This window comes from Prionailurus bengalensis, chromosome D2, assembly GCF_016509475.1.
Source record: "Prionailurus bengalensis isolate Pbe53 chromosome D2, Fcat_Pben_1.1_paternal_pri, whole genome shotgun sequence".
NCBI classification, from domain to species: Eukaryota; Metazoa; Chordata; class Mammalia; order Carnivora; family Felidae; genus Prionailurus; species Prionailurus bengalensis.
This window is the reverse complement of record NC_057351.1, coordinates 31,640,047-31,664,255: the sequence shown is the minus strand read 5'-3', so window position 1 is coordinate 31,664,255 and position 24,209 is coordinate 31,640,047. Positions and strand designations below refer to the sequence as shown.

The 24,209-nt window shown below is 58.0% G+C and overlaps 1 protein-coding gene across 2 annotated transcripts in view; it reads right to left on the bottom strand.

The window, feature by feature from the left end:
- UNC5B (unc-5 netrin receptor B) overlaps positions 1 to 24,209 on the bottom strand; it is a 79,241-nt gene that overhangs the window by 27,445 nt on the left and 27,587 nt on the right. The gene's annotated exons all lie outside the window — the stretch shown is intronic.

Sequence of the window (24,209 nt, the reverse complement as noted above, 5' to 3'; positions counted from 1 at the left end):
TGGCAGGCACCGGGGAGGCAGCTCAGACCCTGGGCTGCGGGCCCTTAGACCTGAGTCTAAGGCCTTCACGTCCAGAGAGGAGCAGTGACTTGTCCAGGGGCAAACAGCCAGTCAGTGGCTACAGCAACCCTGGTATCTTGGCATCACGTTCGCACAAAGAGAACCACGGCAGGGACAGAGAGAAAGGGGGTGCAGACTCTGGCCTTTGCCCATCTGTGAAATGGGGCATGGGACAAAGGAGGAGAGATGAATAGAGGTGGAGGCTGAGTCACGGGGAGAGGAACAGAGGAAGGCGCCCGCGGCCAAGGGTGAGCCGAGCAGTGCGGGGGCTTCTCGTACGTTTCCGAGCCTGGAATCAATCCACCTGGGTTTGCTCTCGGGCCCTGAGAGCAGGGGAAGAAGGTGGCCATCCATCACGGGCCTTCGTCCACACTCCTACACTCCTGCTCTGCCTCTACCACGCGGCCAGGACTGGGCTGAGGTTCCGTGACCCCAAGGAAGGCGGACCTTGCGGACTCAGCCTCCCAGAGGTGGGAGCAACTGGGTTCAGGTCACACAGCAGGTTGGAAGCAAAGCTGGACAGGAACGTGGGCATCCTGGCACTCGGCCCAGTGCTCTTGCCCTTGCCTCCCTCTGGTTCCACTGGTGGAGAAGACCCTGGCCCTGGGCCCGGTGAACAGCTGAGTTGTTAACAGCAGTTAGGACGCGGGGAGACAGGTGTCTCAAGCCAAGGGGAAGACCCAGATGGCCGCTCGGGTATACCTCGAGGGGGACAGGGTGGTGGGCAGGGACTCACCCCTACTCTTTCATTCATTCATCAAACATCCTCGCCTCCCCTTGATCACGCCTATGGGAGGGCCTTGGAGAGCAATGGCCAAGCTTCAGTCCCACCCAGGAGAAGCTCACAGCAAAAGTTCAAGGTTAAGGATCCCAAATCTTGACTCAGGCTCCCGCTCCGTCTGCCTCTAGCCTAGCCTCACAGTCCTGTGACAGCCCTTCTGCCTGCTGACCCACCATCAGTGCAGAAACAAAGCTACAGCTGTGTCTGAAGCTCCCTCCTTCTCAGTCAGGGAGCCGGCCCACCTCCTCCAGGAAGCATGCTTTGACTACTCCCACCTCGACTGCCATAGGGATTCCTCATTCTCCAGGCACCCATAATCCCTCATATTTTTCTCAAGCCGAAACACATGGCGCTGTCATTGGCTTCTGAAGCAACCCTGGGCAAGCCGCTTCCCTCTGGGCCTCAATCTTGCCTTCTGGGAAATGGGGCCACTTTTACTTGCTTCCCCCCCACCCACCCCCCCGCCCAGGGTTGTTGGCACTATCAAGGTCCCAAGTGTGAAACTATTTTGCCAGGTGGGCGGCCCAGTGCTCCGGCTAATTCTTTATCGTTGAGTTTTGCAGTAAGAAACGGTGGGCGTGTCTTGCCGGGGCCTGCCGGGATCACTGGCTGACATCTTGACCAGTAGATCTAGGTTGTTCCTCTGGGCTCGAGGTGCCCGCCAGCCGCCCCACTCGCTGCCCACCCTGCCCCAGCCCACGCGGTGATGACAGGAGCTGCAAAAGGCTGATGCAAGCTGGAAGAAGGGAATGAAACAGACTCGCGTGGGGCGGGTGGAGCTCCACCCCCGGCCCCGCGGGACTCCCAGCCCTGCTCCTGCCTGCTTGTTTGTACCTGCTGATGTAATCCCTGGGCCTCCTTGGCTCAGGGCTCGGCCTGCTCACCTTGACCTCTGAGCCAGAGCCAGAGGAAGGGTGAGAGGGCAGGTGTCTGGCCGGTGTACTGAGTGACGGAGCTCTCCTCCAGAGAAGGGCAGCTGGGCCCCAGTGAGGGCAGAGGGGAGGAAAGGGCCTGAAACACAGTTTGAAGAAGAGTAGGACCCGGTCAACCCCAGCTTTGCCACCGTGTCACTTCAGGGCAGACGTCCCATGGCTCTGAGCCTGTTCCACCACGGCCCTCAATGTGCCACTCTTTGGTGGATTTCTCCCAGGGGGTAAGGGAGTCTGAGAGGGGAAAGGAGAAAGGGGAGAAGCGTGGCTCCGTGGAAGGAAAAACCAGAATAGTCCCGGGCTGGCCTCCCGCTCACCCTGCGGCTAGGCCGGCTGCCTCACCCTCTGGGGCCTTGGCTTATCTGGAAAATGGACACAATCTCATGAACGCGTGTGCTCACTTCGCAGCGAGAGCTGCGGCCACTGAAGCGTGTAGGTGGCTCGGGGGACCTGGGGACAGTTGTGGGAGGGTTCCCACCAGGATCCTGGAGGTAGGGCTGTGCTCCCTGCCGGGCCCGGCCCCAGGAGCCTCCTCTTGGGGAGGAAGGGCATGAAAGGGAACAGGGCTCCCCAGAGACCTCCAAGGAGCCGTCAAAAACACGCAGGTGGTGAGGACAAGAACCAGGACACTCTCCTGGAAACCGCAAGGCCACCCGCGTGCAGCCGAGGGCCCTGACCCCATGAGCCCAAGGTCTGGAGATCTCCCGACTCCAGACTAATTCTCAAACCTGGTTTCCCTGGAGACGCCTCTGCTCTTTCCCTGAGAAAGGGGAGGAGAAAAGGGCCTCATGCGGTTCATGTGTCTCTTTGATGAACACTGAAGGCTCCTGAAAGCCAGGGAGCCAGCCCGGTGGGGAGGAGGTCAGCCACCCTCGACCCCTCAGCCCCGGGCCAGTGGGGTTACCTTCAGCTCTGCTAGGCTGCTTCGGAGGGAGAGCTGCACTCCAGCTGGGACGCGTGGGCTTCCCTGGCCACACAGGTCCACCTTTCCCTTTGCAATGGCCTTGAGTCATAGCGGGTCCCCTGCTGTGTACAGGCCAGCCCGTTCCCAGACACTGCCCAGGGCGCTTGGCATACATCATCCAACTGAATACTCCCAACAACCTTTGAGGCAGCACGATCCCCGGTACCCAGGAAACTGAGGCACAGAGAGGCTACGTCACTTGCCCAAGGTCACAGAGCAGGGTCGTCGGCACTTAAATCTGGATCTCGCCGACTCTAAGCCCCTGCTCGTTAACCTCTATGCCAGGCGTTCTCAAACCGCCGCATGCACCAGGGTCACCTGGGGGCTTGTAAATCCCAGCGCACCGTGGCCTTCCTCCTCCTCTCCCACCAGGTCCCCCCCTCAGCGGGTTGCCGGCGGGGCATTTCTAACAAGCGAAACGTGTATTTCTAACAGGTTTCCAGGGGCTGCTGCCGGTCCTCTATGCTCTCGTGTCTCCCAACAGAAGTATCAAACGCTTAGCCCACCTAACAGTGCTTGATGGAGTCAGCTCCCTTTCCCTGAGCTTCTATGATTCCTCTGGACGCTTTTCGAAAGGAACCGAAGGAATCACATGGCAGCATGGTGCCCGCTACCTCAGCTTTGACTCGGGTTCTGGCGAGTGGCAGTAAGGATAATGACAGCCGTCACCTGCACCTGCGTCCTCGGACCTTAGTACTTAGCCCTTCCGGACCTCAGTGTCGTTATTGGCAAAACGGGAGTGATGACACCGCTCAGAGCAGCGCCTGGCACGCAGCACAAAGACGTATTGAGTATAAGCTGCGTTGTTGTTTTTACTGTCACCATTGTCACCATCTTTCCAACACTGTGACTCTTCACCTATCCGCCTCCACCGTTTACCCGAAGCCACTCGGGAGGGTAAGGCACTTGCCCAAGTCCCCAGGCAGCAGAGGAGAGATTCTAAGCCAGGTTTGGGAGCCCAGTGGTAGGACCTGTCCCCGACAGGCAGAGAGATGCCTACTCTGGCCACTTCCTCCACAAAGGATGGAGAGTTGTTTTCTTATTTATGTTTCTTGCTTCCTTCAACAACCCCCCCCCCCCCCACCAACCCTCCCGCTCCAGCCACTCGGCCCAGGGCACAACGGTGTCACTACTGAAGGCAGAAGGTCTCCAGTAGAGAACCAGAGCTGTGACAGCCACCACACTTGGTGCCCTTGGCCAGCCAGACCCCTTCCCTCCCCGTCTGTCCCTCTGTCCCCTAGCCTGCTCCTCCTTACTGGGCACCCTCGAGGTGTGAGGGATGGCTTGGGATTGGCTGGTCCAGCCCCTGGGAGAGAGAAGGTCACGTGCTTGTCCTGAGACCCTCTTGTTCCCAGGTCCTCTGGGATCTCAAGTTCAAAACAATAGAGGCTTCAGGTTGCCCTTGATGTAAAGGTTTAGTAGGTGTCTAATTTTAGCTGAGAAATACTCGGCATTTTCCCAGCCGCCGTCACTGCCGCACTCCGTGCTGGACAAATGGCCTTGCTTTTCCTCCCCGATTGTTCTCGGCTGGGGGGCTAGGGGCAGACTCCAGCTCAGGACAATTGCCTTTGTGTCTGCTTCCGGGTGGCTCTTAACTCAGCAAAGAGAATGGGACAGCCTGGAGTTCTCAGCCCCAAGCTCTCAGCCTCTCAGCCAGAGCTCCCGGGCCTCCCTACCCCCACCCCGGCTGCAGGGCCCTCGCTTCAGTCAGGACGTCCCAAAATGTGGTATTTCAATGGGATTTGCTACTCACAGCCTCCTCAAATAGCCAGGGGTGGTGGCAGGGAAGGAGGGCTTGCAGTCTGCAGGGGCTTCCCAGGGGACAGATGAGGATGCCAAGGCCCAGAGAGGGTGTGACTGGCCTCAGGTCACACAGCACTCTGGCAGAGCCGGGCCGGCACTGTACATCCACAATCACGGTCGAGCCCTCTTTGCGCCACGCGCAGGAGAAATCCCACCGCATCTGCTTCCCCCTGGCGTGGGGACACCTCAGAGCAGAAGCTCCCAGCCTGCAGGCCTCCATTCTTTTGGCCTCCAGTGGAGACACCTGGAATGCTGCATCATCACCCCACCGTCTTCGCCTGGCTGAGTCCTTCTGCCTTCAGGTCTCGCCTGGAAGGTCACTTCTCCAGAGAGCCCGGCCCTGCCTGCCCTTCCCAGCTACACCGGGGCCCTGGCTCCTCCTCTAGTATTTCTTTTCCTTATTGCCCTCATCACCTTTTCGAGTTACATACTCATCCGTGCATTTCCTTGTTCAATGCCCGGGTCTCCACCAATCCTCGTCCCAGGGGCCAGATGCACGGTGGCATTTAACCACCTGTGTGGGCTCTGGGCCAGGGTCCTCGAGCTCCTGCTGTGCCAAGTGAGGCTGGGGAAGGGTCCCTGGAGAGTGAATGGGGCAACTGGGGACCCTCAAGCCTCGAGACAGGGGCTGTTTGCCACCCGGGGTGGACATACTCAGATGTTTTCAGCAGCAAGATGTCCTTAGTGGCACTTTCTGCCTGAACACCATCCCTGGCTGGGTGGGACACGTGTGCCTCCTGCTGACTCCCAGCGCCAGCATGGCACACAGTAGATGCTTAATAAATGCTTTTTGCATGAATGGATGAGCCTCCTGGGCTCCTCTGGGTCCTCTTCTCCCTGGGGAAGAGGCCTCCATTCAACCTATGCCCCACCCTGCCCATGAATGGCTCTGGAAGCTAGAGAAATGAGGAGCCTTGGGGAACGCACTGCGGCCCCACCCCGGAGAGCCGTTTGCTGGCCTTGCAGCTCCCCCCCCCCCTGCTCTGCCTGGCCCCCCACCACTCCAGCCGGGACCCAGCATGCTATAATTAGAGTCCTCCTTCCAGGCTCCGGTAATGAGGGGTGTCGGGTGCCAGCCCTAATTACAGCCTGGTTAAAACGAACAGGAGCCGCCTCCAAGCCAAATTACAAAGTCTGCAGCCGGACTCCCTCCTGCCCTGCTCCCTTTTTATGGGGCTGGTTAGAGGGAGGGACCGGGGAGTTTACGGAGAAGCCAGCTCAGGCTGGGGCTATGGTTTCGGCACCGCAGAGCGCGGCGGAGAGCCGAAAGTCTGGGCCTGTGATGCTTTGAAACTGCCCTTGAACTTCCCCCGCCCACCCTCATCAAAATTCCCATCCAAAGCCCAGGTCAAGAATGGGCAAAGAAACTGGCTCTTCTGAGCCTTTCACGAGCACCCCCATCTTGGGGCTGAGCATGCTACACACGCAGTTGTGTTCCACGGGCACGGACACCATCACCCCCACTTTACCAACCACACGGGTCAGTGCTTAACTGACTTGTCCCGAATCACACAGCCAGTAAAAGGGAAACTCCCAGGGCTCAGCCAGGTTCACACAGGGAGAAGGTTGTGGAACACGGGCACGCTCCATCTTGCACACAGCAGGGCACAAGAAAGGGCTCGGTGACCCTGAGAACGATGAGTTTTAGAGTCAAGGCCTGAACGGCTCAGTGAAGGCCTTCTCTCCCTTTTGGAGATAGAAAAATCGAGACCCATTTCCACTGGCATCTCAGGATCCAGAGGCAGCACCAGGATGTGGGAGGCCTTGTCAGACAAGCCTCGGAATCTCAGGATGGTAGAGAATACGAGGGTTGTAGAGAAAACCTAGTTCATGTGCAAAGACACAGCAGCAGGGCCCATCCAGAGGCTGTGGCAGACATTACTAATCAATCATCAATCTCCACCTGCCTGGACAGGGCCTCAGACTCCTTCTCAACACAGGGCTACACCCAGTCACACCAATCAAGTGATGAAAAACAGATTCCACTATCTCTGGCTTGAACTGTCCCCACTCACCCCAACTTAACCCAAGGGGAAAACAGGGCCCAGAGAGTTGGGGGTGACTCGTCCCAGTAATGGAGTGGCTCTTACTCAGTGACCAGCCTCCATGGGTGCACACTGGCCACTCTCACTGCACCCTCAGCCCAGTCCCAACTCTGGGCTTCCAGTGTGGGGGAGACTCAAGAGACTCAAGCCCACCCCCGCCCCCGCCCCCGCAGTACTGACCTGGCCGTCTGGTCTGCTGCCCTGACCTAAGGCGGCTTGCGTAAGGGACTGCAGAGGACCAGGCTTGCTCACCCGTGGAGGTGTCCCGGTGAGCCAGGGGCAACCTCTCCACAGGGCTGCCAGCACACCCCTTTCCTGGGCCTCTTGGCTGGGCTCTCTTCCCAGCCCAAAAAGCTGGCTCCAGCCACCCGCTGCCCACTCACCACAATTGGCCCGTGGTGACTCAGTCTTCTGGTTACCAACTCCCCCCCTCCCCCCAAGCGCCGTTCTGCCCCTGGCATCCCCCGCTCTAACAAGCCTCTTCAATAGTGCCTTTGATCCAGGCTCTCCGGACAAGGACAGCCTGGTGCCTTCAGCAAGGGGTGTGGGAGAGGTGGGTCTGGGGCACCAGTACCCTGAAAAGCCAGGCACGACCCTGAGGTCCTCACTTTCACGGGACTCCCCCAGCCTCACCAAGATGACCAAAGGCCCTGAGCCTAGAGGCCCTCCAGAGGAGGTGAGAACACTGCTGAGGTTTCTGGGAGGGGCCTGCCTCTCCCAGCCCTGCCAGGCCTGGACCGGAGGGCATTTTCAAAAGGACACTTTAATTAGGGAACAGGGCGGCCAGCCAGCGGGATTATAGGCCACACCCGGTGCCATCAGAGGCCTCTAAACTCCCAGGCCCAGCCTGCCTCTTTTTGCCTCCACCTACTGCCATCTCCTCCCTGGGATTGTGAGGAAGGGAGGTGGGGGCCCTGAGCACCCCTGCTTGCTGCCCCCAGGGTGGGGCCCCCGGAAAGAAAGACTGGATGTCTCAGGTATGCTTTCTTGAGCTGAAGTTTTAGATCTCAGGCGTGGAAACACAAGGGCTGGAGACAGTTGGCAAAAGCAGAGAAGCCACCCTCTGGGCAGGAGGCGGGAGCAGTTCTGGGCCACCCCTGTGCTGGGCCATGAAACGGAGTGGGCCCTAGAGCTCCCACCCCTGGCCCTGTGTGCCCCCCACCTCTCTCCACCTCAAGGGCCAATGACGAAGGTCTGTCTCCTAGAGGCTCTGGCTCAGACCCAGACCGTGCTGTTCCAGGCATCAGCAGTGTTCCCACGTCCACGACGGCAGATTTGGAGCTGCCTAGGGTTGTCTGCCTCTAAATGCAGGAGTGGGGTGGGGGGCGTAGGCCCACCGACCTGGTGCACTTGGCTGTGGCTGAGAGGCACTGTGCCCACAGGTCTTCTCTGTGCGCTAAGTTCCTTTCTATAAAATGGGGAGGTGTACGTGAATCTCCCAGGCCTGTTGTTCAGCTAAACAGTCACGTATGTAAAAGTGATCACAACGGAGTCTGGCTGGAGAGCTTAGGAAACTCAGTCCTGCTCATACATGAACTGGCTGTGTGGCCCTAGGCAAACCACCTCACCTCTCTGAGCCTGAGTTTCTTAATCTTCAGATGGGGTGAACGGTAGGTTCTCCTTAGACCTGTGAAAGTGCTTTAGAACCGGTAAAGGGCTGTCCACGGCTGAGATTAGCCATGATTCTTTTTCTAATGAACAGCTACACCTGCCCTCCCTTCACCCTGCCCATGAGGGGAGGCTGGGACATTTCCCAGCTTCCCACTCTCAGGCTCAGCCTATCTCTTGTCATTTTCCAGCTGGCTCTTGGACAGGTTGGTGACTGCGGGTCCTTGGACAGCGAGGGGGAAGAGGGGCTCAGGATGTTTAGTTCTCTGGGGAAGTCTGTGCCCACTGGTGAATCCTCTGCTCATCTGGGCATCAACCCCAAGAGAAAAGACAATGTTGGGGTAGGGTGGGGACAAGGGTGGTGACCTGAGTGACCATGGGAGCAGGTGGGTGGGTGGGAGCCAGATGGGCAAAGCCCATCCTTGGTTCTTCCTGCCCTTTCTCTGAGGGAACTCTAGAGGTTCCTTGGGAGGCCCCAAGCAGTGTGACCTTGGGTCAAGTCCCTTCCTCTCTCTGGACCTTCTTCTTCTATAAGGACACTCTCCAAGGACATGGTTTGTCCTGCTGCTCTCGGATGCTCGGCGTAGAGGGCTCTGGGAAAGACACAAAGGAAGCTATCCCCTCCACACAGCTCAGTGACAAGCCAGGTGTCCTGGGGACCCCAGGGCTGGGTCTGAAGGGACGTAGGGTGGCCTCTGGACACTCAAGAAGCAAGAGTGGTTGAAGCACCAGGGCATCCCTCCGGGACCCCCTGATCTGCAAGCCCTCACCTCCCATCCTGCACTTGGCCAGCAGGCGGCCAGACACAAGCACGAGGCAATGCACGGATTCCTCCAGCCCGGACCAGGAGGTGGGAGCTCCGCTTGGAGCTGAGGGCACCCACGTCTCGCCAGGAGGGTGGGGGCCCTTGCTCTCAACGGAAAGAGCCCCAGCACCCCGGGGGAGAATCTTGGCAGCTACAGTTGTGGGATTTTAGGCAACTGATTTTCCCTCTTCGGGCCTCGATTTCCAGACCTGGAAAATGGAGCTGTGAGGAGCCCCGGCCTGGAAGATAGCTGGGAGGAAGGGCCAGTGCCTGGACTGAGACATTCACCAACCATGCCCGGTCACTGCAGTGCCATCCTGGGCCATGTCGCTCCAAGACTCTGGGCCCCTGTGCTGCATCTGTGAAGTGGGCATCAGGGCGTCGCCCTCCTCGAACACACCACACGTACGGCAGGCACCGGTCTGGTGCACGGCAGGCACACTGGGCGTCTGCGGGAGCCGCTGAGGCTGGGTGGCCTGGCAGAGCTCCCCACACACCTGGCCGCAGCCTGCCCCAGCTCCAGGGAGGGAACGGAGCCTCGCCTCTGCCCTGCAACAGCCACGGGTTGGCTCCCTCCTTCCGGCTGTCAGGCCCAGATGGCTGCTGGGTCCCCAGCCAGGGGCAACACCTTCCACACCCACACAGCACCTCCGCACGGCACCTGGCGTGCGGAGGCGGGAGCTCACTGCCCGGTCCGGGATGCCTTCCAGCCCGGGAGCCCGGCGCGGCGGCCTCGATTCTGCCCATTCCACAGACGGGACGCATCACCGAGGTGGCTAGCCACCTACGTGACTGGTCTGGGTGACCTGAAGGGGAAAGGGGGTCCCAGAGAGACACGGGGGTCCTTAGACACCCGATTTGAGGCCGGCGGCAACTCCTCACTCAGGCTTCCTCTCAACTCAAACTTCCTAGTTCACCATCTGTTTGGTAGGGTGGGCAGAATGGTCCCACTTAACAGATAAGGAAATGGAGGCACACAGAGGTTGAATGGTATGCCTGGCTCAGAAGCTGGGCTGGTGGCAAAGCTGAGATTTGACCCCGGGCTCTCCTCGTCTCACCACAAGGCCAGACACGCTGGCGGGGGGCGGGGGGGGGGGGTTGCTAGTGGAGAGGAGCAAGGCGGGATCTAGGGGTGCTCGGCTTGTCCCTTAGTGCTTGGCAAAGGACCTCAGGGAGCACCTGCTAACTAACAGAAGGGATCCATCGAGGTGTAGCTTTCCAGGGTCTCCCCCTTAACCTGTCCTTGCCAGGATGGTCTATACTGGCTGCTGGACCCCTTCCCCTCCTGCTACCGGGGCTGTCCCAATGCTCCTCCTTAGTATACTTCCTTCATCCTGCGTCCCTCCCTCTCCCTGGACAGGACGGCCCACCCCCACATTCCACACTCTCCGCTTTGTCTCTTACTCTGTGCCTTTTCTACGGCCTTCCTTGCCATCCCCCTGGGCTCCACACTAGCTCGTGGGTTCTTGTGACAGCCCAGGGAGGCAGGGGACCTGGGCTCTTGTCTCAGTTCGGTAGTCGACTGCTGTGTGACCTTGAACAAGTCCCTGACCCTCTCTGGGCCTCTGCTTGCTCGTCTGTCATCGAGGGGTTCGGTGAGAAGTTCCGATGTTCTGTGAATATCAAAATCCCCACCAAATGTTCAAGCTGGTGCGCCGGTGGACATCTGGGACCTTGGGCTCCTGGCTCACCTCTTGGCTCCCCACCGGGGCCCTGAAGAAGCTGGTCCAGGGACTGGACCGCCAGGCGGGGCTATCCTCTACACCTCTTAGTCCCTGCCTGGGTTCCATCTGTTTTCTCAGAGCCTTCCGTGTGCCTCTGTCTCTGGCCTCTGCTCTACTTCCCTCTGTTCCCTATCCCGTCCTCACCCCCAGGCAAGGGTGGTTGCCCCTGTCACCGGAGCCAACTCCTGGCAGAATTATTTCCCTCTGCGCTGGGCCTTCCATTAGTCAGTAAGTACACCGGGCCCGGGCAGGGCGCTAGGGGACAAGGCGGCCGTAAATCACCATGGCTCTCTCTCCTAGCCTGACTGCTGACCGCCGAGGAGCTCTGCTGGCTCAGCTGAGTCTCCTGTCCCGGAGGAGCCGGGGCCAGGGCTGGAGTGGCTGTGTGAGGGGCACTGGTGCAGGGTGTGGTGGGCACACGGCCACTTACCCCATCACCTCGGGGTAAGACATTGTGGCAGCACCTCGGCTCCCTGTGGGGTGCCACCTGGTAATCATTCAGGGAAGGGGACGTGGTAGGGACCTTGGCAAGTCATTGGGACTCAAAGCCTCAGTTTCCTGGTCTTTAAAATGGGGTGATCATACACCAACTGCATGGGAGGGCGCCCGAGGTCCCCCCCGGCCCACGGCGGCCCGCACACACACGGAGAACGCCAAAGAGTAGACCTCAGTAGACAGTCCCGCCTTCCCTGTAGCAGGGGAGGGTGGCCTGTGTGCCTACGCATGAAGCCACGTCTCTTACGCTATACCCTTCCCTCTTGTAGCTGGACAGGGATAGGTCTTCTGCTTGGGGTGAAACAAATGCCAGCAGTGTTTTGGGAGTCAGACCCTGCCTGGAAAGGGTGAGGACTCAGCCCGGCTGGTGGAGCACGGAAGCCTCTGGCACCCTCAGCGAACCAAGTTTGGCTGCGAAAATTAAATGAGATCACAGGGGTGAGATTAAAAGAGCAAATTGCTTTAAAGGGCTTCCGCTCATTCCAGATCTCACTGCAGACGGATGGCGCTAATTACCAACGAGGAGGGACCCGCTCGGTAAAGCAGGTCCCTAGGGCTCCCCAGTGTTTCTGAGGCAGGGCCCTGGCGAGTCACATCCCCCTGCCCCATAAGGAGGGGCACCTGGTGGGGTCCGGCAGCGGGTGAAGTCTGCAAAATACTGTTTTGCATTCATCGAAGAAGGACAGCCTGCGGATAAACTCTTGCTACAAATCCGCAGAACTCTGTGGCCGCATGTGTCACGGACGGCACGTCCTCAGAATTCCACTTCTGGGAAGCTCTCCCGTAGAGCACTGCGGTGCTATTTACCAGGGCAAAATACCCAACGATGGGGGAAATGGTTGAGTAAATGAAAGCATATACCCCCAGCGTGGAGAACCACACGGGAAAGGCTGGCGCGATCGGGTTAAGTGAGGAGGCCGGGGGGGTGAGATGAAGTGCTCGCTTTGATTTCACCATAAAACAAACCGAGGCCTGAGCCTGGAAGTTTATACACGGATATGCAATCAGTGGCTAGGTCTGGGGGGCGGCGGGGGGGGGGGGGGGGAGTGGGGAGGATTAGGAATGCTTCTTTTTCAGACCCTCGTTCCCCATTATCTGGGGCAAGATGGCAACATTATCTGGACTGTATAAGCAAGCAAACAAGCAAACAAACAAATACATCTTGGACCCAGTGGGGAGAGGGCTGGAGCCTGGCCTTTCAAAGAGCCTTACAGATTGTAACAAGGAACCCTCAGGCTGCTGTTCTGAGAGCCTAGCAAACATGAGCCAGGCTCGTGGAGTGTATAACAGACTTGGGGCTGGAGCTTGTGGGGGCCAGAGGCCATCCCCCCTGCTCTGTGCACCTGTTGCCCCAGGAAGGCCTCTCTGGGGATGTCCCATTGTTCTCTGGCCAGAAGGAAGGTGGCGGGGGGGGGGGGGGGGAGGGGGGGGCAGGGAGAATGGCTTGTTCCAAAGCCAGGAAATAAATCTCCACAACCCAGCCTCTCCATTCAGGCCGGCTTATTGATGGGGACCCAGGGGGCCTGGGGAGAGCTAGTCACCTTCCCAGGATGCGTGAGAAAACCTCCCTGTGCTGGGCCCATGGCGTCTTATAGACTCTGGGGGCCCATCCTGGAGGCTTCCTCTGGCTACTTCCTGGCGTTGTCATCCCCGCAGCAGGACGCCAGGCGCCCACAGTCCCAGAGTCAACACACACCCCTCCTCTTTCACCACAGCCCGCTGGGACTCGAGCCTTGGGGTGGGCAGGATGATCTCCATGGGCCTTATTGGATCTGATCGTCTGTGAAGGGAAGAATCGCCATCAGCTCCCCTGCGACACCCCCCCCTCCCCCACCATGCTAGGGGTAGAGAGCCATGGACATTTGCATACAATTTACATTAATTTGATAACCACCCGCTATAGTGGCAAGAGCACTGAACCAAAAGTCAGAAACCTTGGAGTCCACTCCTAACAATACCACCAACTCGATGTGACCTTGAACAGATTTCCGGGGACTGCGCTGCTGGTCTGTGAGCTGAAATGATACAGTGAGCAAGGACACACGTGGAGCAGGGAGGGGGGGCCCTGGACGCCCCTCCCAAGCTGTGACCCCACCTGTGACAGGTGCTCCCTGAACACCTCTTGGGAGACATTCCTGAGACAGCTGCTCCAACCTCTGGGCGCCCTCCCGCCCTCAGGCTGTGGGGATCCCTTGGGAGGGAGGGCAGACGGGTGAGGGTTCACAGCCCCAACCAGCTCTCCTGCTCCTGCTCCCCTCGGCAGCCCTTGGGGAAGCCCAGCTTCTGACACCCTGGAAATGTTGTGAACCAGGTGCCAGGGAGCCTGGCAGGGCCTGAGGGAAAGGGAGGCAAAGCCCAGGCTGTCCAGGGAGTGAGTGGACTCAGCACACGTACATACACACACTCACAGACACAGGTACCACTCCCCCCAACACACACTCTAGCCTGGACCAAAACAGCGCCACTCCTGACGTGTAGCCCCCAAGCCTTGCCTGCGAGGTATCGCCTGGGCAATGGAAAAGGGGCTGCTGGAAAGCAAGCCTCATCTCTGGAAAGCGCCATTGCTGCTCCTTGCATCAGGATCTCTGGGGCATGGTGCCAGGGGAAGGGCCAAAGCTCAGGGAACGGTCTACTCCGGCGCCTGGGCCTTGGCCTTGCGAGTGGGGTGGTGAGTATGGCCTTGCTGGGGGGTGGAGCACCTCCGATCCTCAGTGCTGGGAAGGGCTGAGCCTCTGGGGATCCCCTGAGCCCACAGCCAATGCGGGGTAGGGTGTAGGGGAGGAGTCGGGGTCTGAGCTGCAGAGGCAAAGAGCTAAGAGGGAGAGGGTAGAAAAGCCCTTAGACCTCAGCACCCTGGAGCCCGTGCTCTGCCCTATCTCTTCTCGCCCCCTAAGTCCTCCAGGAAAAGCCGCTCTTCTCCCCAACCCCTACCCTTCTTCCCTGCTTGCCCTCTACTCCTCTGGGGAGAACAGACTGCCAGGGTCTGACTTAGGTTCTGGTTGTCTCTGGAATGTACTTTAATGCCTCTACCGCCTTCACTCTCCCCCAGAGTTCACAAGTGCTGTCTAGTGAGGCAAGTCCCCATGAAAGACTCTGGACTGGGACAGGTCACTTCACCTCTCTGAGCCTGTTTCCTCCACTCCAAATAGGAGAGAGGATGTCAACCTCTTGCGTGATTTAAACAAGTTAAATGGGGGGGGGGGGGTGTGATTTAAATAAGCTCAGCACAGAGCCTGGCACACGATAAAATAGTAACAGCCCGTGGCTGTTATTAGCAACCTCTTAGAGCCTCGGTTTCCTCTTTTGTACAATGCAATACAAGTCCTGCCTTCACAGGGCGATTGAGAGTAGAAAGAGATTGGGGCGGGGTGGGGAGGGGGGAGCAGAGTCCGGGTGGCTCAGTCGGTGAAGTGTCTGACTTCGGTTCAGGTCATGATCTCGTGGTTCGTGAGTTCGGGCCCCGCGTCGGGCTCTGCACTGGTTTCTGCTTGAGATTCTCCCTCTCTGTCCCTTCCCCATTTGCATGCTCTAAATAAACAAACAAACAAACAAATAAAACAGATGGGAGATACGATACGAATGCATGCTGCAAACGTGCAGAGGGCATGAGGCCATGTGCTCTGGGACTGATGCCCGGCCCCTGGGAGGCACAGGTCAAGCCTGCCCCACCCTAGCACAGAGCCACAAAAGGGAGCCGCATACTGTGGCCAGGTGCTCCGTCACGATTTCTGCTGCCCCAAGCCCAAAGTCGTCCCGTTTGATGGGTGAAAAAACAGAGGCCCAGAGAGGGCGACAGACCAGCCCACAGTCACGGCACACAGCGAGTGAGCAAGTGTGAAGGAACCAGACCCGGAAAGATAAAACTCAAGATTCAGGTCCCACTGAGGAGAGCACTGCTTCCCCTTTTCCCGTTTTTAAAGGGCAGACACGGGGCAGAATATTGTAATACATACGATATTTACTTTAACCCAGATCGCAAGTCACTTTTTTTTGTCGAGGAGGGAAAGAAAGCGCTCACTTCACGTGCTTACAAAACTCACTGCATCTCCCTTCATTTACTTACAAAAACGGCACTCTGCTGCTTTCAGAGTCCCAGAAAAGTACAGTCAATCTGACAGCGAATGAAATGACAGGCTTGAAATATACATCCCCAGCCTGTGGATTTTTTTTCAGAGGGAAAAAAAAAAAAAAAACCCACAACGCTTCCAGGAAAACAAAGATCATTTTCACTTTTCCCCGCCTGAGCCCCAGGGTGTGCAGACAGAAGAACCCCCCCGCCCCCCCCAGCACAGGAGTTCCTGCTTCGTTCATTCATCCCTCCGTCTGCTCAGGACTGGGTGGCAGAGGGTTCCAATGGAGACAGAGCTTAAGGTCTCCTTAGGGGCCGTATACAACTCTGCAACTTAGATCACCTTGTCCGCAGGCACGCGCGAAGCATTTGAGAGACGGCATTTCTTTTTTTTTTTAATTTTTTTTTTCCCAACGTTTATTTATTTTTGGGACAGAGAGAGACAGAGCATGAACGGGGTAGGGGCAGAGAGAGAGGGAGACACAGAATCGGAAACAGGCTCCAGGCTCTGAGCCATCAGCCCAGAGCCCGACTCGGGGCTCGAACTCACGCACCGCGAGATCGTGACCTGGCTGAAGTCGGACGCTTAACCGACTGCGCCACCCAGGCGCCCCGAAAGACGGCATTTCAAAGCAAACTTATTAAAGTGCCGGGCACTTTCGTGACACACTGGCCCAAGTCAGTCTCATCTCCCATCGTTGGGCAAATGGAAAATTGCTCTGGCAGATGGGGGGCTGTGTTCTGTGGCCCGCGAGTCCCAAGTCCAGGGCAGTTGCCAGAAGAAAATCCAATTTGCCTTTATTTATTTATTTATTTATTTTAACGTTTATTTATTTTTGAGACAGAGAGAGACAGAGCATGAACGGGGGAGGGGCAGAGAGAGAGGGAGACACAGAATCGGAAGCAGGCTCCAGGCTCCGAGCCGTCAGCCCAGAGCCCGACGCGGGGCTCGAACTCACGGACCGCGAGATCGTGACCTGAGCTGAAGTCGGACGCTTAACCGACTGAGCCACCCAGGCGCCCCCAATTTGCCTTTAAATGCCATTTACAGAGTGTTTCTGTCACACCGACCACCTACGGTATAAAAGGGTGAGAGGTAAAAGTTTAAAAGCTGCACGGAGACTAATGAAGACCGCAGCTACGGGGAGCAGACTCAGACAGACATATCGCCAGGGTGTCTGTCCATGTCCCACTGACCAGCTGAGCAAGGACGAGGTTTACCGGGGGAGAAGGCAGAGTGTGTGTGCGTGTGCGTTTGTATGTATTTGGGAGCACGTGTGTGTGGGACCGTGAATACCGTTAAGCACAAGTGAAAACCGAATGGACTGGGAAATCTGCCGTCTATACTTTGACTATCTTAGCAGGAGCTAGGATTCTAGAATCATTCAACCAAGCGATGCAGCGGGGTCTGACGGAGCGCCCCTCTCGGGGTCCTAGCTCCAGATCAGTATATTTAGAAGACTGAAATCGAGCCCAGACGGCAATACCCTGGTATCGTTGCCACGGTGGAGCCGGTAACAGACATCACTAGCTGCTTACGGCACTCTCTCCCCTTTCCAGCTGAGCACAACTCTTGGAAGTCACTACTGCTTGGTCAGGGTTGGCTGGCAAGAGGTAGCCTATCTGTCATCCTTGAACTTGATGGTCTCTGGGGTTTCTTCCACCCCTAGCATACTCTTAAGTATTCCCCTCCTCAGTTTCTGCTACATCTAGGCCTATGTTAGAATCTGTGAGGGGCAGAAGTAAGTTCCACCCTATGTTGTTGTGCTGGGGGTCAGGAGGGGGATAAGCCTTCATGAAACCACGAGACAGTGGTTAACAAGACCGTGACGGAGGCCTAGAATGGATGGCAAATTCCTGGCCTCAGCGCCACCAACTCCAAACTCGTGCCCAGAGCAGACATTCCTAACTGAGGCCACTTTTACAGACGAGGCCAGATGCGGCCCTAGAAGTCTTCTGAATGTCACATATCAGGCGGTCACCCTCCGGCTTTCGAAACAGCCGCCGGAGATGAATCGTTTTTGCCATTGCTGCCCTGCATTTTGAGCTACAGGCTACAGGACTAGGGAGGCCGGGGTTATCAGGGAAGGCTTCCTGGAGAGGCAGGAATTAAGCTGGGACTTGGGAAGTACCCAAGCACCCAAGCCAGACCAGACAGATGAGGGAGAGAGAGGCCAAGGTGGGGAGAAAGGCAATGGTGGGAATCCCCAGGAGGACCGGGAAACATACCACCTAAGGCGGGGAGCATCCTGTTTGGATAGAGCAGCTGGAAGGTCAGGATTGTCCTGAGGGCCAAGTCGAAGGGGCTCTGGCGTCTGACCCACTGGCACTGCCCCCACATTAAAGGCATTCTGGGAACAGGAGCTGGGAGCCGGGGCCCCCACAAGTAGGAGGACTTCAGTGGCCGGGGGACCCAGGCCCAGTGTATCCCGGGCTCCCAGTGCCCCTGCCCTGCTCAGGAGTGGGGCAGTGCTTGTGCTACGGGAGCCTCCTGAGGGGGCAGGAGATGGGCACCTGTGGCCCACACGTTTTCCACCTGGCTCCCATGGGCTGTTCTCCTGAGCCCGGACATGTGCTCAGGGAAGAGAACCATATCCCCACCCCAGCCCAGGTAGCAGGGCAACAGCAGGGCAGGAAGAGAGAAATCGGGGCTCCAAAAGGCCCCACGGGCACTGGGATGCATGGCCAGTACCCTATGAGGCACTTTTCTGGGGGGGTTCTCTGAGTGCTATCCCGTGACCTAAGAGGCAGTCTTGGTTTTCCCTCTGTATAATGGGCTTGCTCCCACCAACTGGAGGCTGCACTGCACAGAGGGCCACCTGTCCCCTAGCCAACTTGTGCTTTGGGGGCTGTAGGGGACAAGTGGGAAGTGATGGGAGGGAGGGGCCATGCTGGGGGCTCTCCTAGAGCTAGGGACGACAGCTTGGAAGCCACAACCTCCAGGACAGTTCTGGATCCAAAGCGGCTTGCCTGGAAAGCACGGTCTCAGCACAGAGCCGCAAGGTACGTTCCCACAGGGCTAGGGCCCCATCTCAGCTGACGAGCTCGGAAATACAACACTCACCCGAAGGAACACTGTTTTTGGTCATTACTGTCCCCCCGCCTCGCCCCCGGAAAGCCCCCGCCCTTACAAGCTGGCATTGGGGCAGCTGGGCCAGGACTGGAGGGGCAGCAGGGAGCTGGCAATCCCTAATGGGTTCCCCTTGGCAGCCTAGCTTCGGGACAGCCTAGCTTCAGTCTGTCGTGCCCAGGCTGTAAGGCTCTGTTGCCAAGACTGGGTGGGCAGCCCAGTCTCTACCAGAGACTCGTAGGAGTCTGGTGCTGGTGCCAGCCCATGGTGTGTGAGTGGGGTGGAGACGTGGCCACGATCTTGCTCTCATGTGTGTGTTCAACCCCGGGCTCGGTCAGGCACCCACGTGGGGCTGCGCACGAGGGATGGAAAACTAGGGCACAGAACGGTCCACCTGAACGCCAGCTGGAGCCCACCCACCTCTTTGCCAGAAGGAGCTATATTTGGGACCACCTGGCCAGCCGATGCAAATACAAACATATGCAAATACAAACCATTGCCCGTAGGAATAAGGAAGGGTGGACAGTGGGGTTGGAGATTGTAGGCCGATGAGGTGTGGGCTTTACATCTTGCTGTGTGAGTGTGTGTGTGTGTGTGTGTGTGTGTGTGTGTGTGTGTCGCCCGTGTCCTCTGCCTCGGTGTACGTGCATGTAAGTGGGTGCACGTCAGTGTTCACCGTGAGTTCAGGCATCCTCCCCTGGGGACACATGACCCCGTGCATGGGGCTGTGTCAATGTACATGCACAGGAACTGCTTTTAAAACAGACCTTGGGCTGCAAAGGAAAATGATGAGATTCTTAAGAACATCAAGTGCAGCAGATACTAGCTGGTCTTCTGGGGGCTGTTACACTAACCGCGTGTCCATTCTGCCTAATACATAAATTACTAATGTAAATTAAAGGATAATTGAAGCCCTTTAGGCCCAAATATTTAAATTATTTAACAGGCAGTAGGGAATGGGAGAAAAAGGAAGAGCTGAGTTTAACACCCAGAGGAAAAAAAAAAGTGCCAACTCAGGGGAAGAAGCGGAGGGCGGGCCTCCCAGCGGCCCACCCCTCCTGGATGAGAGTGAGGATGTGCAGGTCCCAAGAGGAACCCGGACAGTGGAGGGCCTTCTCCCGCTCCGGGACTGTTCTCTCCACACTGTCTGTACTGCCTCCCTCCTTGTCTTCCTCCCTCCTCTCCGGCTGCAGCCTCCCAGGGCATTCCTGCTTGGGTAAGCGCTGCTGAGGCCAGAGGTAAGGCTGCCTGCCCGGGAGGGTGGGGGGGGGGGGCCCTGACTGTCCCCTGCTCAGAGGCTGTGCCACCAGGAGATGAGAGCTGGTCCAGGGGCTGGGGCCCTCGGACAGGTCCCCAGGGTGAAGCCAGCATCTCCTTCCCCGAGGTATCACACACCTGGCAGAGCAGCACTAAAAGAGGGACTCTGGGTGGGGGTCACGAGTCCCCCCCCCCTTGTTACACAGAGGAGAAAGATAAAAGCACACAGGAGGAGGGACTCGGCAGCTCGCCAAAGGCAGAAGTGACATCCCTGTCCTCTCTCCTATTCCAAGGCCTTGAGAGGGTCTCCTGGAACACAAGTAACACCCCAAATCACTGGGGAGCTTTACCCCCCTGGCAACAGACACCAGGGCAAACCGAAGAAAGCACGTGTTTCCTAAGGCACTCTGTCTGATGTCTGGAACTTACTGCCGGTTTCTCATAGACCCATACGGCACAGAATTCCCAACCAAGCGCAGGTTCCAGTGTGAGGAGTATGGTCATTGCTTCTATCCTCGCCAGGGCCCGGGGGGCTGGGGGCGCAGAGGCGAGGAAGACCCGGTCTCAGATCAACAGTGCACAGGGACAGGTCTGGGGAGTTCAGAGGGGGAGGCCCCTGGCTGACAGTGCCCCGTCTGGGAGCTCATCCAAGAGTAGAGCGTTCAGTGGCAGAGAAAAGAAATAAGCCAGGCCTGCCCATTCACCTCTCCTCTCCAGCATGTTACCGGGCCGGGGTGGTGGGGGCCTGCTCGAGTGGCTGGCCAGATCGAACGGTGCCTTCTCCACGGGCCCCGACCCTCCCTTCAGGCCCAGCTCCAGCGGCACCTGCTCCAAGAAGCCTACCCTGATGTTCTGGGGACGTCTGCACCACAGCCCGAGCCGCTGCTTGCTACCTCTGCGCGACCACTTTGTTCTCAGACACCGTGGGCACCTTTGCAGCAGAAACCGTTCACTATCCTTTATTGTCTTGAGGAGCCACTGACAAACAGCTGGTGCTCAATACATGCTCAGTGACGAGCTTCCTGGACAGCGCTGCTGGGCCCGGACATGCCTCTGGTGGACAATCAGGGCCACTGACTTTCTCATTTGATTCGTGCTGGAGTCTGGGGACGGATGGGGCTGGCCGTGCTGGCGCCCACGTCCTGTGAGCCGCAGGGGCATGATGAGGCAGGCTGTGGACTGCCTGAAGGGCCGGGGAGGGTGGATGACTTGGTGCCCAGCCCCCCTCCGCAGCGGGGCACTAGGAGGCAGGGGTGCTAAAGAAGCGCTCTTCGTGGGAGACCGCTGGCAGGTCGGCTGCAACTCTCTGGGTCTGGGTCTTAGTCTCGTGGAGAAATACTCATGGCTTTTCTCCCGCAGACGGCAAGCGTGGGAGCAAAGGCATGGTGGGTGTGAGAGGTTTCGACCAGTATAGAATGTTAGGACGATCCTTCCACCCATCCATCCGTCCGTCTGTCTGTCCGTCCGTCCGTCCATCCATCCATCCACCCATGCACTTGCCCCCCCCCTTCTCCATCCACTCACTCACCTGGACACTCATCCACTGATAGCTAATGTATAATGTGCACCAACTCTGACACACGATTTGGTCACCTTCCACGGCAAAGGAGCCAGAGTGCCCGCAAGGGCGGTCCTCACCCGGGTCCCACCTCCTCAGGGAGGGCCCCAATATCATCCTGAGCCCCATCCCATGAGGGACTCACCTCGTGCCCTCGGACCCATCCCTAAGGAACCTCTGGGGGCCTCTGGCCCTGGGGTCTCCCCCTTGCTTGGGCCTCTCCTCATCCTCACTCCCTGAGAATCTCACCTCTCGAAGCCTGTAGCCCCCCTCCCTGCAACCCCATCTTGGCCAGGAAGGCATTCATGTCCTTGCTCTACGGGCAGCCTTTGACAGCTGGTGGTCTCCTGGCCTGGGGCTGAATTTTTCCTCAACCTTCCGAAGGCGGGAATCTTGTTGTCCCCACTTAAGCCACCAGTTAACCTGAAGTTGAGCCCAAGCCTGGGTCATCACCTTGGAGCTTGTTGCCATGTAGATTGTGATTCAGGAGGTCTGGGGCAGGGCTGAGACTTCACATGCTTAACAAGCTCTCAGGTGATGCTGGTCTGGGGACCACACTTTGAGTAGCAGAGCTCTAAGGGGCTCCGTGCTCTGAGCCCCAGCTTCCCTACAGTCTTCAGAGATGCCCAACCTCAGCTTCCCAGAGAGCCAGCGTCACAAAGAGAGGACACGTCATGTAGAATAAAAAGAAATCTTTTCAAAAGTGGTCCCCGAGGGTGGGGGGAGCAGAGGTCAGACAGAAGAGAGCCTGGGGACAATAGTGAATAGAGTTGGGATTATTTCCTGAACTCTGACTCGCCGTGGGAACGGGGTTATGAAAAGCTTTTCTTAAAATGGTTATTATTTAGTGGGCTGTCCAAAATAAACACACACACGCACTGCACGGAGCCAGGCAGGAAGTGAGAAACATCTGGGAGACATCTGGCTGCCGGAGAACTGGGAAGTGGGTTGGGGGGGGCGCAGAGAGAGCTGGAGACGGTCTATGTGCCGTGATCACCCACAGATGCGCGCTGCCACGCCAGCAGGACGTGGGGCACGCGTGCACGCACATGCATACGCTCTCCCCGTCTCTCTCCCTCTCGGAGCAGTTTCAGTGACCTGCAGGATCCTTGCTCACAGTGGGTCCAGAGAACATGGGTTCTCGGAAGCGGACATCCTTGCTCTCAGCATCCGCCTCCCCTCCTCCCTCGTCTCCCCCTCCTGGATGTTATTATATTTATGACTCGCCTCTCTACGCAAGCTGAGAGAGCTTTCCTTCCACCTGCTCCCTGGTTATCCTAGAAAAGCAGCCACGGGAGTGCGCGCGAGAGACCTGGAGGAGGCGTCGGGAGAGCCAGGGAGCCCTCCTGCTTTGCCCTGAGCAAGGGCATGACCGAGGCCGAGTCCTGAGGCTCCTCTAAGTCTCCGTCCACTCCCCTGAAAAATGAGACGTGATCCTACGGCCTGGCTCACAGAAGACAGAACGCTAGAGAATGTTCATGCAACAGATATTTGCTGCAAGCCTTCTGCAATGCCAGAAAACTGCTGGGTGCTGGGTGTCCTGTTAAGAGACTACGATACAAACCTCGGCATCCAGGTTTAGGGCACAGTCATAATGGCTGAGTGGCCCCAGGGTGGAAAGCCACCGTCTCCCTGGGGGCTTTGGCCGCCCAGGATGGCAACAGCCCCTGCACACCCTGTGGAGGCTGGAGCTCACACAGCTCGGGACATCCCTTACCACTTCTGTACAGGGAGTGATGCGTGAAGGAGACTTGAAGGGCAGGGACCCGGCACCGTACAAGTCCGTGTCCCCAGAGATGCCCGGCCCAGGGCTGGCCACAGAAGAATAGTGGAGGGTAAAAAAAAAAAAAAAAAAAAAATGGGGCCATGGGGGGTTGGGAAAAGGCATGGACTCTGGAGACAGACAAACCTGGGTACGGATGCTGGTGCTGTTGCACGCTAGCTGTGTGACCTCTGGCTGGCTGCTCCACCTCTCTGGGCCCCGGCACCCTCCACTACAAAATGGAGAGAACCACGCTCAGCTGAAGTAGCGTGAAACGTCAGGCCCTTCGCACGGCGTCTGCTGCTCAGTTAGCACTCGATACGTTGCCACTAGGATGAGGCAGGGGGGAGATTTTAAGATTTTAAGAGCGAGCGGCCGCCACCGTCCCCGACCCCCAGCGCCGCAGCTGCGGTTTTCCTCTGTGTTGTAGAGGGCCTTCCTGAGTCAAGCAGACAGACTTCTGGCCTGCCCTGGCCTCTCGGGTCCCCCTGCCCTGCCCGGGTGGGGTGGGGAGTGGTGTCTGAGGAGCCCCTGTGGGGAGGAGAGAGGGGACTAACTCCCCGGCGGATGCTGATGCCGTACCAGACGCACAACGGATGGCATCTTCCCAGAACCTCCAGAGCCGTGCCATCCGACACGGCCGCCACTAGCTGTTTAATCTTTAATTAATTAGAATGAAAAATTCAGGTCCTTAGTTGCATAGCCATCTTTCCAGTGCTCAACAGCCACATGCAGCCAATGCTGCCAGGGCTGAACAGTGCGGGTAGGGAACACGCCTGTCACTTCAGGGAGCTCCTCGGCGTGGCCTCCTGGAGCACCAGGCCAAGGGTGAGCATGTCACTAGGAGCCGGGGACTCCCGGGGAAGTCTCACCTCCTCGTTCCGTGGCTCCAGGCCAGCCCTGCATCCTCTCTGGGCTGTAATCTCATCTGAGGTGCTGTGCGAGATAACGGGGCAGGGGCCTGGGCTGTTATTATCCCCATTGTTGGAGGTTTATTATTAAGGTGAACCTGGCCTTAACCCACTCGAATGGCCCAGGAGCACCATTATGATCCCGTGTCCTTGGGCGGCACTTACAGGCTTGGGGCCTCGACTTGGGCCACGGGGATAGAAGGCTCCTTCCGGCTCTGACAGCCTGTGATTTAAAGACACGGATCTCCCGGTGCACTGCCAGGCCGAGAAGAAGGCGAGCCTCGTGTCTTGGTGCCCGTTACTACTGTTGCTGTTCAAGTCCAGGCCGTGCTCCCAGGGACAAAAAGCTAGTATGCCTGATAGCACCT